The sequence below is a fragment of the Macaca mulatta genome, chromosome 8, assembly GCF_049350105.2.
Source record: "Macaca mulatta isolate MMU2019108-1 chromosome 8, T2T-MMU8v2.0, whole genome shotgun sequence".
Taxonomy (NCBI): domain Eukaryota; kingdom Metazoa; phylum Chordata; class Mammalia; order Primates; family Cercopithecidae; genus Macaca; species Macaca mulatta.
In genome coordinates, this window is record NC_133413.1 from 44,335,930 (window position 1) to 44,355,947 (window position 20,018).

General features: G+C 46.0%; 1 long non-coding RNA gene across 1 annotated transcript; it reads right to left on the reverse strand.

Moving 5' to 3' along the window:
• Positions 1-1,537: 1,537 nt before the first annotated feature.
• Positions 1,538-20,011, reverse strand: LOC144330784 (uncharacterized). Its single transcript, XR_013397262.1, has 3 exons — positions 19,399-20,011; positions 9,538-9,681; positions 1,538-1,732 (listed from the first exon to the last, which is right to left on the reverse strand). It is a non-coding gene; the product is annotated as an uncharacterized LOC144330784 (long non-coding RNA).
• Between the last annotated feature and the right edge of the window lie 7 nt (positions 20,012-20,018).

The following is a 20,018-nucleotide window of genomic DNA, read 5'->3' on the forward strand; positions in this document are numbered from 1 at the left end:
TGTGCCCGGTTTCCACTGGCTGCAACAGGACCTCACATTCTGTATTCTAGCAACTTACAACTTTTTAAAAGAGGCAAAGGCAGAGGAGAACAAAGGAAGGAGGAAGTAACGTGGAATGCTGAGAAAGGTAAAAACACCTTCAAATAAGGAAGAGGAACAGGCTATGACCAATGCTTGCTTGGACCAGTATAAGCATGCCAGGGCAAATATTTAGGCTAAATTGTGGGAGCTAAGAACATAAAGTACATTGATTTCTTTATTACAATTAGCAGATATTTAAGAACAGGTCTTTGAATAAATTTTGCTTCTGAGAGAAGTTACTATTTATTCCTAATTAGACGGGGAGGAAAGTCTTTGAAGAGGAACCTCTACTTTACTTTTTACAGATGCATGATAGTTTTTTTACTAAAACAGTATTTCTCTCTTTCACCCCCATTTCTTCCAAAGATAGTCACAGTAAAGACTAATTTGCAAAATCAGTCTAGTCTCATTATACTTGCCCTGATTAAGTGCAACAAGAGTAGTGATTAATCATGTAGGCTCTTGGCCACCTACCGTCTGGGAAGTGAGGATCACCTCTGCCCGGCCACCTACCGTCTGGGAAGTGAGGATCACCTCTGCCCGGCCGCCCACCGCCCACCGTCGGCAATGTGAGGAGCGCCTCTGCCTAGCTGCCAACCGTTCGGGACATGAGGAGCGCCTCTGCCCAGCTGCCAACCATCTGGGAAGTAAGGAGTGCCTTTGCCCAGCTGCCCACAGTCTGGGAAGTGAGGAGCGCCTCTGCCGAGCTGCCAACCATCTGGGAAGTGAGGAACCCCTCGGCCCGGCCGCCACCGCGTCTGGGAAGTGAGGAACCCCTCGGCCTGGCCGCCACCGCATCTGGGAAGTGAGGAGCGCCCCTGCCTGGCTGCCCACCGTCTGGGAAGTGATGAGGGCCTCTGCCCAGCCGCTGCCCCATCTGAGAAGTGAGGAGCGCCTCTGCCTGGCCACCACCCTGTCTGGGAAGTGAGGAGCGCTTCTGCCCAGCCACCCAACTGACTGGGAAGTTAGGAGCGCCTCTGCCTGGCCAACTCATCTGGGAAGTGATGAGGGCCTCTGCCCGGCCGCCGTCCCATTTGGGATGTCAGGAGCGCCACTGCCCAGCTGCCCACCATCTGGGAAGTGAGGAGCGCCACTGCCCAGCCGCCCAACTGTCTGGGAAATAAGGAGCGCCTCTGCCCGGCCACCCCGTCTGGGAAGTGAAGTGCCCCTCTGCCCGGCTGCCCACCGTCTGGGATATGAGGAGTACCCCTGCCCAGCTGCTGCCCCCTCTGGGATATGAGGAGTACCTCTGTCTAGCTGCTGCCCTGTCTGGCAAGTGAAGAGCGCCACTGCCCTGCCGCCACCACGTCTGGGAAGTGAGGAGTGCCTCTGTCTGGCTGCTGTGCAACCTTCCAAGTGTGAAGTGACAGTCTTGTGTGTGATCTTTTCTGTCTTCCCCAAGTTTGCATTTTTGACATTAAAGTTTACTTTTTAATTAAAAAAAAAAAAAAGGCTCTTTTTAAGTCTGCTTTGCTGGAACTTTTAATAAGGAATCTCAGGTTAGACTTTCCTAGTCTCTCAAGAATACAAAGAGAACTTGTCTGGCTTGTTTCAACTTTGCCTGCAATATCTATAGACTTTGATGAATTATTCTTTTCTTGATGTCCCCAGTATACCTGAGGTCTGCCAGGAAGTGACCTTTCTTATTCATCTATAAGGCAACCACTTAAAGAAACCACATAAGCAAAGCACGAGGTTGGCTTTTTGGCTCCATAAAGTCAACCTTAGTTCCTTAAAACTGTCTGATCATATCTGATTATATGTTCATTTTCATATTTGATATTCCAGTCAACATCTTAGCAATATAATCAAGGTTTTCAATTGTGTCCCTGTTATAAGGAGACTAGATTCTTACTGAATTTATGAAAATAACTATATAGTGCCAAGCACGGTGGATCACACCTGTAATCCCAGCACTTTGGGAGGCCGAGGTGGGTGGATCACGAGTTCAGGAGTTCAAGACCAGCCTGGCCAACATAGTGAAACCCCATCTCTACTAAAAATGCAAAAAAATTAGCCGGGCATGGTGGCAGGCACCTGTAATCCCAGGTACTCGGGAGGCTGAGGCAGGAGAATCGCTTGAACCCCAGAGGCGGAAGTTGCAGTGAGCTGAGATTGCACCATTGCACTCCAGCCTGGGTGACAAGTGTGAAACTCCATCTCAAAAAAAAAAAAAAAAAAAAAAAAAAGAAAAGAAAAAGAAAGTAACTATATAGTCATGAAAATAAGAATAGCTAGTAAGAGTTTCTGAATTCTACAGGGATCAGGTAGAGAAAAAAGGATAAATGTTTTAATTCTGTTTACGAAGGTATAATTTACCCAATTGCTGTAAATTTTAGTTAGCTTAAGAAAAAAGAGAAAAACCATTAAAGACCCAGAAATGTCCTAAAACAAGAAGTCCTAAGAATTACAACCATCAGTCGGGCACGGTGTCTCATGCCTGTAATCCCAGCACTTTGGGAGGCTGAGGCAGGTGGATCACCTGAGGTGAGGAGTTTGAGACCAGCCTGGCCAACATAGTGAAACCCCGTCTCTACCAAAAATACAAAAAATTAGTTGTGGGTATGGCAGGCACCTATAATCCCAGCTACTCGGGAGGCTGAGGCAGGAGAATCACTTGAACCCAAGAGGCGGAGGTGGCAGTGAGCCAGTCATCTAGTCCAATGTAATTAATTCTTGTTCTGCTTGATCTTTGGTTAGCAATTTCATGAATGAGTCAGTTTTTCCATTAGTGTTCAGGAAATTCAGCGGTATAATCTTAAAGTCATCAGGAATGTGTACTTGAGTTTTCTCCATGAATCTCCTTAAATACAAATGCAATTTCTTGAGGTTTCTGGGCCTACCAGGAAGTGACTTTTCTTACTCATTAGCACAGTAGCCATGCAAAGAAACCACATAAGCATGGTGGTTCATATTACAGTTGTTTGCAAAAGCTTTTAGGAATGCATCAAAATAAAACAATTAACTGTCTGTGGATGACAAAATACTTTAAATGGCCATGGTTAAAGGATGACAATTCATTGTAATACAATTGAGAAAAAAATTCAGTTACTTCTGTCACATACATTTTAAGATAATAACTAGAATTATAACTGACACCATTATATCAGGACCCATCAGATCTCTAGGAACTTCACGCAATTTCTGGAACACATTATAACATAAATACATACAAATATAACATAAAGAAGGTTTAGCATCACTTCTTTTTTAACAATGCTTCCCATGTAATTTAACATACCAAATTAATTTAACAAGTTTGTTTTTATAAGAAGAAAGACAAGGCTGGGTACGGTGGCTCACGCCTGTAATCTCAGCACTTTGGGAGGCTGAGGCAGGCGGATTACGAGGTCAACCAATTGAGACCATCTTGGCCAACATGGTGAAACACCATCGCTACTAAAAATACAAAGATTAGCTGGTTGTGGTGGTGCATGCCTGTAGGCCCAGCTACTCGGGAGGCTGAGGCAGGAGAATCTCTTGAACCCAGAGGCAGAGGTTACAGTGAGCCAAGATTACGCCACTGCACTCCAGCCTGGCAACAGAGTGAGACTCCATCTCAAAAAAAATAAAAAAGAAGGAAGACAAGTCCTTTGTGACTTTTTAGGGGTCTTCAGGAAAATTCCAAAGTTAGTTCAAGGTCAAAGACTTCATGTAGAGTTTGATTTTGCAAAGTTGTCAAAAACGCCAAAAGATGGCTGGGCTCAGTAACTCATGCCTATAATCCCAGCACTTTGGGAAGCCAAGGCAGGAGGATCACCTGAGCCCAGGAGTTCGAGATCAGACTGGGCAACATAGGAGGAGACCTCATCTCTAAACAAAGTTTTTAAAGGACAGATTTTTTTTAAAAAGGCAAAAGACTAAAGTTTTTGATTAAATAGGATCACAGGTCACTGTAAAACATTACTCAGTTATCCATTTAACCAAAGCACTGGAAAATTTCAGAGGTAATCACAGAAAGGTATATAGATTTTGTTTTTTTTAACTTAGCTCTTTTAATAGAGAAGACTGAGTCTTCTTAAGTAATCAAAGACCTGATAAAGACAATATGAAACACAGGAAACTATTCTGATAAGACGCATATTTTTTTCCACCTAAGCAAATTCTAGATTTCCTACACAGATTACATAGACGGTAAAGAAAACCCTTCCATAGTATTTTATCAAGAGAAGTCCAATACTCCAATAAAACTTTGTAATTTTAAGAGAGAAGATGAAACTCTAGTTTTGGATTGTACTTTTGATATTAAAGCTCATCTTTGAGATCCTTATAATAAATTGATTCAATTTTAGCCAACTTAATCACACAAGAATCTCTCTCTCTTTCTAACTTTCTAAATCTATTCAGGGTTTTTTTGTTTATTTGTTTGTTTGTTTTGAGACAGTCTTGCTATGTTGCCTCAACTGGTCTCAAACTCCTGGGCTCAAGCAATACTCTTGCCTTGGCCTCTTGAGTAGCTACAACTACAGGCATGTGCCATTGTGCCTGGCTCCATTCAGTTTTTGTCTTTCTTTTTTTTTTTTTTTTGAGATGGAGTCTCGCTCTGTCGCCCAGGCTGGATGGAGTGCAGTGGCGTGATCTCCGCTCACTGCAAGCTCCACCTCCTGGGTTTACGCCATTCTCCTGCTTCAGCCTCCCGAGTAGCTAGGACTACAGGCGCCCGCCACCACTCCCAGCTAATTTTTTGTATTTTTAGTACAGACAGGGTTTCACCATGTTAGCCAGGATGGTCTCGATCTCCTGACCTCGTGATCTGCCCACCTTGGCCTCCCAAAGTGCTGGGATTACAGGTGTGAGCCACAATTGTGCCTGGCCTCAATTTTTGTCTTTCATTCATTCTCCTTTTTCATTCTGAAACTGCCTTTATATAAACTCTAAACATGAACCAAATTACTCTCCTTTTTTCTCAACAGAGACACATATTAATGCTTCATGGTTTTTTTTTTTTTTTTTTTTTTCTGAGATGGAATCTCGCTCTGTTACCCAGGCTAGAGTATAATGGCACCATCTCGGCTCACTGCAAGCCTCCACCTCCGGGATTCAAGTGAGTCTCCTGCCTCAGCCTCCTGAGTAGCTGGGACTACAGGCGCATGCCACCACACCCAGCTAATTTTTTATTTTCAGTAGAGACAGGGTTTTATCATATTGGCCAGGTTCGTCTTGAACTCCTGACCTCAGGTGATTTGCCTGCCTCGGCCTCCCAAAGTGCTGGGATTACAGGCTTGAGCCACCACGCCCAACTGCTTCATACTTTATCTTACAGAAATCCCATATCCTATTTTCCTTGCATACAACTTTTGTTCTTTACACCTTCCGGTTTTCACTAGAAACTAAGCAATCATTAAGAAATTAAGCAATCATTAAGAAGTTTCTAGTGTTCACTAGAAATTAAGCAATCATGAACTGTCACACTAGCATTCTGTAGACAGGCAAATTTATGAATATACCATTTTATAATTTTTAGAAACATATATTTTTTCATAGCAGTTTTTCTTTTTTTCTTTTTTTTTTCGAGATGGAGTTTCACTCTCGTTGCCCAGGCTGGAGTGCAATGATGCAATTTCGGTTCACCGCAACCTCTGCCTCTCAGGTTCAAGTGATTCTTGTGCCTCAGCCTCCTGAGCAGCTGGGATTACAGGCATGCGCCATATCTGGCTAATTTTGTATTTTTAGTAGAGACAGAGTTTCTCCAGGTTGGTCAGGCTGGTCTCAAACTCCCGACCTAAGGTGATCTGCTCCCCTTGGCCTCCCAAAGTGCTGGGATTACAGGCATGAGCTACCGTGCCCAGCCTGTAGTGCCCAGCCTGTGTCCACAGTTTTTCAGTGTGGCATGGGACATGTTTACTAACACACTCAAACATCTGGAGTCTCTCGTACTAAGAAGCCAAGAGTAGACAGACATATATTCAGCAATTAATGCTTCAATGTTTTATTACATTTGGAAAATATCCAGGTATGCAGTGAATATTTATCGTTTAATTTAACTTAACTTAGCAAAACCCTGAGTATAAGTTACCAAAGAGATTTGGGAAACTATTTTTAGTAGACATGTTATAAACCAAAATCATTGTTAAAAGCTCATTTATATACTTTTATCCTATTTTTATAACTGCCTGACAGGTTCTTCCTGCCTGCTGCACAAACGAAGAGCACGGCATTGCAGTAAAGTAAGAGTTTAATTGGCCGGGCTCAGTGGCTCACGCCTGTAATCCTAGTGCTTTGGGAGGCCAAAGTGGGTGGATTGCCTGAGCTCAGGAGCTCGAGACCACCTGAACAAAACGGCGTAACCCTGTCTCTTTGAAAATACAAAAAATTAGCCAGGCATGGTGGCAGGAGTCTGTAATCCCAGCTACTCGGGAGGCCGAGGCAGGAGAATTGCTTGAACCCCAGAGGTGGAGGTTGCAGTGAGCTGAGATTATGCCACTGCACTCCAGCCTGGGCAAGAGAGTAAGACTCCATCTCAAAAAAAAAAAAAAAAAAAAGAGAGAACTGGAGAGAACATGAGAGAAGGGAAGAGAAACAGGAGCAACAGGAAGGAAGAGGTTGTCGCGGAGCCAGGGTCGGGAGATCTCAAGTTCTCCAAAGAAGCCAATAAAGTCCCGTATTTATTGGCTCAGCAAAACTGCACCAGCCATAGGTAGGTGACAGAGTTGGTTGAGCACATAGACAGCGGGGCTTCAGGAAGGGAGTTTCAGGCGATGGAGACATTCCCATGGGAGCTGCAGGATTAGCTCGACAGAACAGAGACGACTTAAAACAGTAACTCCTACTAGGGTCTGAATATTGGCTTCTAGTCAGGCCAACTTCTGACCATAGAGCTCCTTTAAAAAAAAAAAAGGCTTTCAAGGCTGGGCGCAGTGGCTCATGCCTATAATCCCAGCACTTTGGGAGGCCGAGTTGGGAGGATCAGGAGGTCAGGAGTTTGAGACCGGCCTGACCAATATGGTGAAACCCCATTTTAAATCCTACTTAAAATACAAAAATTAGCCGGGCGTGATAGCACATGTCTGTAATCCCAGCTACTTGGGAGGCTGAGGCAGGGGAATCACTTGAACCTGGGAGGCGGAGGTTGCAGTGAGCCGAGAGGCACCACTGCACTCCAGCCTGGGTGACAGAGCGAGACTCCGTCTCAAAACAAAAACAAACAAACAAAAAAAACCACACAAAACCTATTATCAAATTCTCCTGGGACAAACACTAAGTATTCCTGGCAATATTGAACTCCTATTTGAATAGTTTTTCTCCTTTTTCTTTTACAGAAAATGTGTACTTAGCAAATGACTGAAGACCAAAGTCATAAGCCTCTTAGGACTTAAAACCAATGAGCCTTTTATGGCTTAACCACAGAAATGAGAGGCCTCTCCAAACAGGATGCAAAGATACAGCCCTTTCCATAGACTAGGGAGCCATTCCCATAGACAGTCAAGGGAAGAAAGTTTTAGATAACACCCCAAGAGCTGGCAATGGTTGGTAGGATATGAGAAAAAGAAAAATCATTTCATCTGGCTAGATGTTATGGCCTACACTGTAATCCTAGCACTTTGGGGGACCGGGGCAGGTGGATCATTTGAGCTCAAGGGTTTGAGACCAGCCTGGGCAACATGGTGAGACGCCGCCTCTGCAAAAAAATACAAATATTAGCTCCATGTGCTGATGTACACCTGTAGTCCCAGTTACTCAGGAGGCTGAGATGGGAGGATTGCTTAAACCTGGGGAGGTCGAGGCTGCAGTGAGCCATGATCACACCACAGCCCTCCAGCCTGGGTGACAGTGAGACCCTATTCACCTCCCCTTCCAAGAAATATATTTCATTTGAGGAATGCGAGCCCCTTTAAATTATGAGACCCAGAAAGGCATTTAAAATGTAATACCAGTCACGTCCCTCTCCCCCTTGAGTGAAATAATTACCTCTAGCAGCCACTTGCTATGGGGGCTCTAGACTAACTGTCACCAAGTAGCCATAAAATGCCATACACCCTGTAGTTCAACAATGCACAGCCAATCACCAATGTTATTTATAAAAATAACCAAAGTTATTTCTGTAAACCAATGAGAATTCCTGACAAACAACTTTTGTAAATCTCCCTTTCCTGACTTGTTATTTTTTTCCTTTAAAAACTTGAGCCTCTCTTTTGTTGTCTGGAGCAGTCCCCAAGGCAACTTGGAAGTGTGTCCTGGGCTGCAGTCTTCAACTTTGTGCTGATGACCTGTCTTTGAACTAGATTCTGACCATTCAATGATTTTAGGTTGACAGACACTGGTCACAGATGGGATGCAGCCCACGCTTCTCTTTCTGTCTGGTTATATTCCTGGGTGTCCTTGACCTGGTGGTTGGCTGGCCATATTCTGGGGTGTCCCTAGCCTGGCAGTTGGTAGCCAGGACAGGCAGCCTGGATAATCTGGGCGCCCCAGCAGTTGGATAGCCACGCTACGTTTTTAGGACACAAACAGGAAAGCAGTAACTGTCCCTGGGAGTGAAAGGATCAATAACCAATGGTTACCCCAAACCACATTTCACCAGAGTCACTGTCCAAAAAAATTAATTCTTACAAATGATTTCTCCTGCTAATGTGAATTTGAGATAGAAGGCACAAAAGAGAAACTTGTACCTTCCTCCCTTGACTGGTACCACACAGATCCAGAAGTGCTACCTACCATATTATTTTGCTTATCTATTTATGTATTTATTTATTTAATTTTTAATTTTTTTTTTTTTTTTTTTTGAGACAGTCTTGCTCTGTTGCCCAGGCTGGAGTACAGTGGCGCAATCTTGGCTCACTGCAAGCTCTGCCTCCTGGCTTCATGCCATTCTCCTGCCTCAGCCTCCTGAGTAACTGGGACTACAGGTGCCCACCACCACACACGGCTGATTTTGTTGAATTTTTAGTAGAGATGGGGTTTCACCTTGTTAGCCAGGATGGTCTCGATCTCCTGACCTCGTGATCTGCCTACCTTGGCCTCCTAAAGTGCTGGGATTACAGGCACGAGCCACCGCGCCCGGCCTACTTTTTATTTTTTTGAGACAGGGTCTCATGCTCGTTGCTGAGGTTGGAGTGCAGTGGTGTAATCACGGCTCACTGCAGCCTCAATTTCCTGGGCTCAAGTGATCCTCCTGCCTCAGCTTCCCGAGTAGTTGGGACTACAAGTGCACACCACCATGCCCGGTTAATTTTTTGTATTTTTAGTAGAGACGGGGACTTGCCATGTTGACCAGGCTGATCTCAAACTCCTAGACTCAAGTGATCCACCAGCCTCGGCCTCCCAAAGTGCTGAGATTACAGGCAGGAGCCACTACGCCCGGCTAATTTTTTTGTATTTTTAGTAGCGACTGGGTCTTGTCATCTTGCCCAGGCTGGTCCCAAACTCCTGGGCTAAAGTGGTCCACCTGCCTTGGCCTCCCAAAATACTGGGATTACAGGTGTGAGCCACCACACTCGGCCGACACTACATTCTTACCCGTTGCCAGATTCCGTCACTTTTCCAGGGATCCCAATTGTAGAGCAGGTAGGGTGTACCAGAGATCCCATCTGGGTCACTAAAACTGTAGGGGCAGAACAATAATTTTCTCTATATCCTTTCTGTGTTCCCGGCTGAGACCTCCTGTAACAAAATGGCAGATTAACAAGAGAAAAACAAACGGAAGTTTAACAATATGTATATTTCAAGTATTCATAGGAGATACCCAGAGAAATGAGTAAAATCTAGAAGGGTGACTTAGAATTCGGACTTAAATACCATCTCCAGGTGAAACAAAGCAAGGACGGTTTGGGGGTGGACAGTTATGGGGTGGTGTCCTGAAAAAGCTTGGTAAGCAAAGCTAAGGTTTGTAGTGCAGATTTATGTTGATGTATTCTCTAATGATTAGAGTTTCTGGTGAATTAGAGCCACACTTCTCTTCCTGGTATAGGGACAGAGAAACCCTTACAAATGGAGATGCGTTTTTCTGTTTGTTTTTTGAGATGGAGTTTCACTTCTGTTGCCCGGGCTGGAATGCAATGGCATGATTTTGGCTCACTGCAAACTCTGCCTCCCGGGTTCAAGCGATTCTCCTGCCTCAGTCTCCCGAGGAACTGGGATTACAGGTGCCCGCCACTATGCCTGGCTAATTTTTTGTATTTTTAGTAGAGATGGGGTTTCACCATGTTGGCCAGGCTGGTTTCGAACTCCTGACCTAAGGTGATCCACCCGCCTTGGCCTCCCAAAGTCCTGGGATTACAGGTGTGAACCACCATGGCCAGCTGGGTTTTTCTGGTATTTAAGTATATACAGAGAATTATATTTTATTTTTAAATTAATTTTATTTTATTTTTATTTTTTTATTTTTATTTTTAATTATACATTTTTATTTTTATTTATACATTTTATTTTTAATTATACATTTTTATAGTATTTTTAATTATACATTTTTAAATTAATTAGAGATAAAGTCTTGCTGGTCTCAAATTCCTGATTTCAAGTGACCCTCCTACCTCAGCCTCTCCAGTAGCTGGGACTACAGGCATGACACCACACCCAACTAATATTTTGATTTTTTTGTAGAGATGGGGTCTCCCTATATTGCCCAGGCTAGTCTCAAACTCCTGGGCTCAAGTGATCCTCCTGCTTGGGCTTCCCAATGTGCTAGGATTATAGGCATGAGCCACTATGCCTGGAAAGAGACATTTTTTGTTGTTTCTGAGACTATCAGAAAACAGCAGAGAGATGGTTTCTGTAGATGTAAATTTCCCTTACAAAAGGGTAGCTTTTACAATATTTAATTTAATTTAATTTTTTGAGATGAGTCTCACTCTGTCACCCAGGCTGGAGTGCAGTAGCATGATCTCAGCTCACTGCAGCCTCCGCCTCCCTAGTTCAAGCGACTCTCCTGCCTCAGCCTCCCAAGTAGCTGGGATTACAGGCACCCATCACCATGCCTGGCTAATTTTTGTATTTTTAGTAGAGACAGGGTTTCACCATGTTGGTCAGGCTGGTCTTGAACTCCTGACATCAGGTGATCCACCTGTCTCAGCCTCCCAAAGTGCTGGGACTACAGGTGTGAGCCACCATGCCCGGCCTTAAACTTTTTTTTTTTTTTTTTTTTGAGATGGAGTTTTACTCTTGTCACCCAAGCTGGAGTGCAATGGCACCATCTCAGTTTACTGCAACCTCTGCCTCCCAGGTTCAAGTGATTCTCCTGCCTCAGCTTCCCGAGTAGCTGGGATTATAGGTGCCCGCCACAATGCCCAGGCAAAAGGGTCATTTTTACTCTGCTTTCAGAGCTGCTTCTTCAGTTGCTGTTTCTCAGAATAATCCGTATGCCAAAAACGCCTATCTTGGGTGGCATATTCCAGTCTCCTACAGTGATCTGGCCTCCCGGATAGTCACCAGCAGACTCCTGCAGAAAGGAAAAGTTGGGACAGGCAGGTAGGAGGGCCAGGCACTAATGACAAGGGGAAGTGCAGAGAGAGGTGTGAGCCCAGGAGGGACTGGGGTCTGTAGCTGAGTTGCAACACAGCCCAGGGTTTGGTTAAAGTTCACATCTCTGCTGCCTAGTGACCCTTTCCACCATGCTCCCTCCAAACCAGCTTCTTTTTTTCTTCTGTTCTCTCTTCCTCATTCTTTTTTTTTTTTGAGACAGAGTCTTGCTCTGTCCCCCAGGCTGGAGTGCAGTGGTGTGATCCCGGCTCACTGCAAGCTCCGCTTCCCAGATTCATGCCATTCTTCTGTCTCAGCCTTCCGAGCAGCTGGGACTACAGGCACCTGCCACTACGACCAGCTAATTTTTTGTATTTTTAGTAGAGACGTGGTTTCACCGTGTTAGCCAGGATGGTCTTGATCTCCTGACCTTGCAATCCGCCTGCCTTGGCCTCCCAAAGTGTTGGGATTACAGGCGTGAGCCACCACGCCTAGCCTCTCTTCTTCTTTCTTGGCACAGGCTCTGCAGTCTCAGTGATGAGCGGTCCTTTCGCACCATAGCCCAGCCAGCCTCGTGTTGTTCTGGGGTCACTAAGCCTGGATTTACCCAGTTGGGTCAGTCATTTGGTCACCTCTGGCCTCTGATTCCTCAGACAGGAGAAATCCAGCCCAACCCAGCAGTCTGCCCACACCTTAGAAATTCTCTAGAAAGGATATTAAGAAATTATTACGTCAAAAACCTCAATAACTCTTGTACCAACCTAATAAATCAAAATTGGCCTTTATCCTGACCTGGCAGGGGAGAGGCCATGCTCACGAACGTGGTTCTCCCAGAGTGAGGCTTATCCATTGCACTCCAGATGTGCTGACCCCTGCCACTTCCCCAAATGTAGATCTTTTTATTTATTTATTTGTTTGAGACAGTCTTGCTCTGTCACCCAGGCTCAAGTGCAGTGGCATGATCTTGGCTCACTACAGCCTCTGTCTCCCAAGTTCAAGTGATTCTGCTGCCTGAGCCTCTTGAGTAGTTGTGATTACAGGCACCCGCCACCATGCCTGGCTAATTTTTGTATTTTTAGTAGAGACAAGGTTTTGCCATGTTGCCCAGGCTGGTCTCAAACTCCTGGGCTCAATTGATCCACTTGCCTTGGCCTCCCAAAGTGCTGGGATTACAGGTGTGAGCCACAGTACCCAGGCCAAATGTGGAATCTTGACCCTATATTTGGTGGTAGTGGAGAACAACCTTCACACTAAAAAGTAAACAAACGGAATTGAACCAAGCAGGGTGGCTCCCATCTGAAATTCCAGCACTTTGGGAGGCCAAGGCAGGAGGACTGCTTGAGCCCAGGAGTTCCAGATCAGCCTGGGCAACATAGTGAGACCCTATCTTTTAAAAAGTAGAGCAAATTAGCTGGGAGTGGTGGCGCACACCTGTGGTCCCAGCTACTGGGGAGGCTGAGGTGGGAGCATCACTTGAACCCAGGACTTCAAGGCTGCATGAGCTATGATCATGCCACTGCACTCCAAGATGGATGACAAAGTAGGACCTAGACTCCAAAACAAACAAACAAACAAACAAACAAACAAAAAACGCAAAGGCAGTTAAGAGTTTAGCAAAAGTAGAAGGTCAGAGGCAGAGGTGACTAAAAAACATCCAACTGCCTCAACCACCAGTGCACACTGCCACCTCTGACACCAAGGTCCCGGGGAGAGGGGAGAGGTGAAAGGATAGGGGCCTTGCATTGCAAGGGGAGTGGGGAAGATGTGGAGCTTGGAGCCCATTTCATTTTTTTTTAATTATTATTTTTTGAGACAGAGTTTCACTCTTGTTGCCTAGGCTGGAGTGCAATGGCCTGATCTTGGCTCACCACAACCTCTGCCTCCTGAGTTCAAGTGAGTCTCCTTCCTCAGCCTCCTGAGTAGCTGGGATTACAGGCATGTGCCACTATGCCCGGCAAATTTTCTATTTTTAGTAGAGCCGGGGTTTCTTCATGTTGGTCAGGCTGGTCTCAAACTCCCGACCTCATGTGATCTGCCTGCCTTGGCCTCCCAAAGCGCTGGGATTACAGGCATGAGCTACCACGCCCGGCCCGTTTTTTTCTTTTTTGAGATGGACTCTCGCTCTGTCGCCCAGGCTGGAATGCAGTGGCACAATCAGTACACTGCAACCTCCGCCTCCCGGGTTCAAGTAATTCTCCTGCCTCAGCCTCCCAAGTAGCTGGGATTACAGGTGCCCACCACCACGCCTGGCTAATTTTTTTGTATTTTTTAAAGTAGAGACAGGGTTTCACCATGTTGCCTAGGCTGGTCTTGAACTCCTGACCTCAGGTGATCCGCCAGTCTCGGCCTCCCAAAGTGCTGGGATTATAGGCGTGAGCCACTGTGCCCAGCCAGAGCCCATTTCACTTGAATCACAGAACAAGAATATCAGCCAACTTCTGGGTTACCGCATTAAAAAAGTAACGCATTAATAACTAATATTCAAAGGGGGCTTCACAAGCATCAGGCTCTGCACTTTTATGTATATTATCTCCATGAGGAGTAGGTTTTATTCACCCCTACTTCATGGAAGAGAAAACTGAGTCTCCGTGAGGGTCAATAAACTGCCTGAGTTCACAAAGCCGAGAAAAGACAGAGCCAGGATTGGAACTCACATCTCTCAAGCTCCAAAGACAATGCATAGCCCAAGGCTAAAGAGTGCTGTTTCACTCTTAGTATTGGCCAGTCTTTGTATTGGCCATTTCTCTCATTCATTTGGTAAAATTTTTATTGAGTACCTATGATGTACCAGGTGCTGGGAATGGAGCAGTGAACAATATCTTTGATCCCATGGGTCAAAAGTAGGCGCTCAGAACCAAGGTAAGCCGAAAAGCATACCTGTTGGTTTCTTAGACATCTACATCCAGCCCATATCCTTTGTCTCGGCCACCACAGCCTGAGGTGGCAGCTGCCCTTTCATGACTTCTTCCTCTTTGGTTTGAATTTACTGGAATAAACACATGTGTGTGTAAAAGCAAAGGGAGCTCAAAAAGTGATTTCCTCCTCCAAGCTCTCTTTTCTCCAGAGAGGGTGACTCAGAGCCCCAAATCGTTGCCTTTTCTTGTTTCTGCCTAAGTTTGAGGCACAACAGCCTGGCTGGCCCTGCTCCTCTCAGTTTCTTGATTGGCCCAAGTCCAGTCACAGAGACAGCAGCTGGCCAATTTCCTTCCCTTCCTCTTCTGCAGCCAGAAGGGGAGCCCAAAGGGTCTGCGGTAAGGTTCATTCTCACCCTCGTCTCCACCAGCCCACCCTCATCTCCCACCAAGGTCCCCAGAACAAGGTCCCCAGAACAAAGAGGATGTGACTTCTTCATATCCTCCGACTAAACTAGTTTCTCCAACTTTTCTGGCAGAGGAGTTTTTGTTTGTTGAAGAAGCAAGTCCTGACCTGTAGAGTCCTTTCTCTGCAGGGCTGGGATAAAACAAAATCAGATGGGTCAAGAAAGAGTTGCTGAAATCGCTGAACCAGAACTGACTTGTGGGGGATGGGGTGCTGGGGAAATCCTCCCCATCCTCTGTGGTCTGTCTTACGGTCTCTTATCTTTCAAGCTGTCTTCTTCTATGATTCAGCTCCAGGTTGTGCAGAAAACAATGATTTCTTCACTCGGAGGAGCTCAGTGTTGCTGCGCTTCATTGCCATCAGGTGAGAGAGCAGAGTCTGATCAGTGGATGACATAAAAGACTGAGTAAGAAGACAGTTATCTTTGACTTACTCTGGGAACAAGATTTCATTTTAAATTTAACAGTGCTCAGAAACCTTATCCTTATCACTAGTACTGTCAGAAGCATTTGAACCAGAGCAACTCCATCTTGAATAGGAGCTGGGTAAAATGAGGCTGAGATCTACTGGGCTGCATTCTCAGATGGTTAAGGCATTCTAAGTCACAGGATGAGATAGGAGGTCAGCACAAGATATAGGTCATAAAGACCCTGCAGATAAAACAGGTTTCAGTAAAGAAGCCGGCTTTAACCCACCAAAACCAAGATGGCCACGAGAGTGACCTCTGGTTGTCCTCACTGTTATACTCCCACCAGCGCCATGACAATTTACAAATGCCATGGTAACGTCAGGAAGTTACCCTATACGGTCTAAAAAAGGGAGGCATGAATAATCCACCCCTTGTTTAGCGTATCATCAAGAAATAAACATAAAAATGGGCAACCAGCAGCCCTCGGGGGCTGCTCTGTCTGCGGAGTAGCCGTTCTGTTATTCCTTTACTTTCTTAATAAACTTGCTTTCACTTTACTGACTCACCCTGAATTCTTTCTTGCACCAGATCCAAGAACCCTCTCTTGGGGTCTGGATCAGGACCCCTTTCCTATAACGGTACTGTACTGTGGTACTAATTACTGCAGACCAAATTCGTGTGTGATTTTATATTGCCTGGCCTTTGTCTGTCCTTACTTGATGGCTCTCTGTGGGTCTTAAAAACCCAGTAAGATTCTAAGTGCTTCTGATGAGATCTCATTCCATTGCTTGGATCCCCTGGGTCAGTAATGCCCTGGGCTGAGCTAGGCACTCTGGCTGGTCAGTATTTCTTGATTTCCCTATAGCACAGCTAAATAGCACAGTCAGCCTCAAAGCAGGAAGAAAAAGGGACCTTTTTCTGCTGAATCTGAAAATATCTTTTGTAAACTGTCTGCTCATGTCTCCAGAGGAGGACAGAAACCAGATGCAGGCAGAGATATCTAAACATGTCTTATCTGGATAGAAAATTGAGCTTAAGATAATAAATATCTTGGAATATGATAAAACCCAGAGGCCCCGTCCTGGGCCATGATTAACTGAAGAAAAAAAAGTCTAGTAATACGTGACCTTATCAGAGAGATTTATGTTCCGTTGAAAGCCAAGTTATTTTGAGCTGAGCAAAATGAAGATTCCAATTACAGGAGCGCAGAGTAAACTTTTGGCATATTAGCGGATGTCTCGGTAAGTTTCTCAGGGACAGTGTTTTTCAGAGATGATAGGATTAAAGAGAACTTTTTTATGACATGGTACTGGAAATAGACTCTCCACAGTGCCCAGCACATACAGATGCTGAATAATTTTTTTTTCTTTTTTTTTTGAGACGGAGTTTCCCTCATCGCCCAGGCTAGAGTGCAATGGCACGATCTCAGCTCACAGTAACCTCTGCTTTCTGGGTTCAAGCGATTCTCCTACCTCAGCCTCCCAAGTAGCTTGGATTATAGGCACGCACCAGCATGCCCAGCTAATTTTTTTTTTTTTTTGTATTTTTAGTAGAGATGGGGTTTCACCATGTCAGCCAGGAAGGTCTTGATCTCCTGACCTCATGATCCACCCACCTCGGCCTCCAAAGTGCTGGCATTACAGGCGTAAGCCACTGTGCCCGGCCTAATTTTTGTATTTTTAGTAGAGACGGGGTTTCACTATGTTGGCCAGGCTAGTCTTGAACTCATGACCTCAGGTGATCTGCCTGCCTCGGCCTCCCAAAATGCTGGGATTACAGGGGTGAGTCACTGCACCCGGCCTAATTTTTTTTTTTTTTTCCCGAGATGGAGTCTAGCTCTGTTGCCCATGCTATAGTGCACTGGTGCGATCTCCACTTACTGCAACCTCCAACTCCTGGGTTCGAGCAATTCTTCTGCCTCAGTCTCCCAAGTAGCTGGGATTACAGGCACTCGCCACCACGCCCAGCTAATTTTTGTATTTTTCATAGAGACAGGGTTTCACCATGTTGGCCAGGCTGGTCTCAAATTCCTGACTTCAAGTGATCTGCCTACCTCAGCCTCCCAAAGTGCTGGGATTACAGGCATGAGCCACCTCACCTGGCCAATACATATTTTATTTAAAAAAGTTACTTATTAAGCAAACACTTATATTGCATTTAGACAATGCAGGCACTATTCTACTTGTGTTACAACTATTTACTCATGTTCCTGTTGCTTCCAGCCTTGAGGCTGAGCTTGCCATTTAGCTGGGAGTAATCAAGAAATGCCAGGTCAGGAGCGGTGGCTCACACCTGTAATCCCTGCACTTTGGGAGGCCAAGGTGGGAGGATTGCTTTGAGGCCAGGAGTTTGAGCCAACTCTGAGCAACATAGTGAGACCTCGTCTCAACAAAATAAAATTTAAAAATTAGCTGGTCATGGTGGCGTGTGCCTGTAATCCCAGGTAGTGGGGAGGCTAAGGTGGGAGGACCCCTTGAACCCAGGAGGTCAAGGCTGCAGTGAGCATCCTGCCACTACACTCCAAAGTGGGCGATAGAGAGAGGCCCTGTCAAGAAAGAAAAAATAAAGAAAAGGAAAGGAAAGGAAGAAAGAAAGGAAAGAAAAGAAAGAAACTGAGCAGCCGGGAAGGGAAGGGGAGGGGAGGGGAAGGGAAGAGAGGAGAGGGGAGGGGAAGGGAGGAAAGGAAAGGAAAGAAGAAAGGAAGGAGAAAGAAAGAGAAAGAGAAAGAAAGAGAGAAAGGAAGGAAGGAAAGGGAAGGGAAGGAAAGAAAAGAAAGAAACTAAGTAGCCAGGACGGGAAGAGAAGGGAAGGGGAGGGGAGGGGAGGGGGGAGGAGGAAGGCAGGCAGGCATGCATGCAGGAAGGAAAGAAGCAAGGAAAAGAGAGAACGAGAAAGAGAAAGAAAAAGAGAAAGGAGAGGAGAGAAGAGGGGAGGGGAGGAAAGGGAAAGGAAAGAAAGGAAGGAAGAAAGGTAGGGAAGGGAAGGGGAAAGGGAAGGGGAAGGGGAAGGGAGAAAGAAACTAAGTAGCCTGGAAGGGAGGGGAGGGGATGGGAGGGAGGGGAGGGGGAAGGAAGGAAGGAAGGAAGGAAGGAAGGAAGGAAGGAAGGAAGGAAAAGGAAAGGAGAGAGAGAAAGAAAAAGAAAGAGGAGAGGGGAGGGGAGGGGAGGGGAGGGGAGGGGAGGGGAGGGGAGGGGAGGGGAGGGGAGGGGGAGGGAAAAGAAACAGAGCAGCCAGCTTGCCTAGCACAGCCCTGGACACCACTGACCCCTATGTTTGGGTTGAGATCTGTCCCCTGAGTTAACTTCAACCCCAGGGCTGTCAGGCACTGCTGCTATCAATACCTCATTTGTCCCTCACAACAACTCTGGGGTGGCCTCCTTTCTATGACTTTCTGTGAGCCCGCCTGTCCCCCTGCTATTACAGTGAAGCAGATGAAACTGCTGATCTTTGTCACTGATGTTTTGGCTGTTTTCAATTTCCAAAAAATGACAATTAAATGCAATTCAACCTAATACTGCCTAAATTTTAAAAGAGGAAATAGATGCTCAGAGTGTTTAACAAACCAGCCCCAGTGCCTCAGAGGTAGTCAACAGCAGTATCTGAATTCAAAATCCAGTTTGCCTCCCTCTGAACTTAACATGCTACTTTTAACCACCCATTTAGAACCCGGGAACCAGTTGCTAGAGTTTGAGTATCAGTTCATCTACGTAGCAGCCCTGTGCCTTGGAAATAATAATAATGCAGACCAGGTGCGGTGGCTTACACCTGTAATTCCAACACTTTGGGAGGTCCAGGCGGCTGGATCCCTTGAGCCCAGGAGTTCGAGACTAGCCTGGGCAACTCAGTGAGTGAGACCCCCGCCACCAGGTATGGCGGCCATGCACCTGTAGTCAGGAGAATCATTTGAGCACAAGAGTTGGAGGCTGCAGTGAGCTGTGATCACACCACTGCACTCCAGCCTGGGTGACAGAGCGAAATAATAATAATAATAATAAATAATAATAATAATAATAATGCAGTATTGTCCAATTTACAGGGTTGCCCTGAGGATTGAGTAAGGAAATCTAAGTTCAGAGATTTAGAACAGAGCCCTGCACTGTGTAAGCACTCTATAGATGTGAGCTATTATTATCATCTTCAGGTTCCTTTGGTAGTTTTTTCCTGCTTGAATAAAATATAGCAACACACACACACACCTCCTTTGTCCACTAATGTAATGCCACAAAACGGAGGAACTCAGCAGGGAGGACATTCTGACTCCAAGCAGAAGGAGATGAATGATGAACCTTAGGCTGTGCGCCTCGCGGTTTCCTCCTGTCACTGGGGGTGGGGCTGCAGTTTGGCTTCACACTTCTAGGTCTTTTCTTATTTTTAAGGGGGCGGGGGCTGTCACCTCTGAGGAGTCAGCTGTGATTGATCCTTCTCCACACCCAGCCAAGCAGCCCCCACAGACAGGGGAGCGCCCGCAGTAGGGCGGGCGGCAAGGGCAGTTATAGCCAACAGTCCCTAAATCATCCCAGCAGGGGCGCGGGAAATTCCACCGAGGTGAAAGCCTAGGCGGCCGGGTGAGGAAATCCCCATATCCGGGCCCAGAAACGGCTCCAGGTGGAAGTCACTTGTCTAAAGAGAACAGGGCGTAACGGGGGTCATTTCAGGGCTGTTCTTTTAAATCGGTGAGCACAGTCTGTCCACTTTCCCTCAGTTTATTCTAGAGGCCACACGCCACCCCCGCCCCCGGGAAGTCGCCCGGTTGCGGGTCCCGGGACAGGCCCACCTGGCCCGCGGCGCTCGCAGCATCCGGACCTGGTCAGCCTCG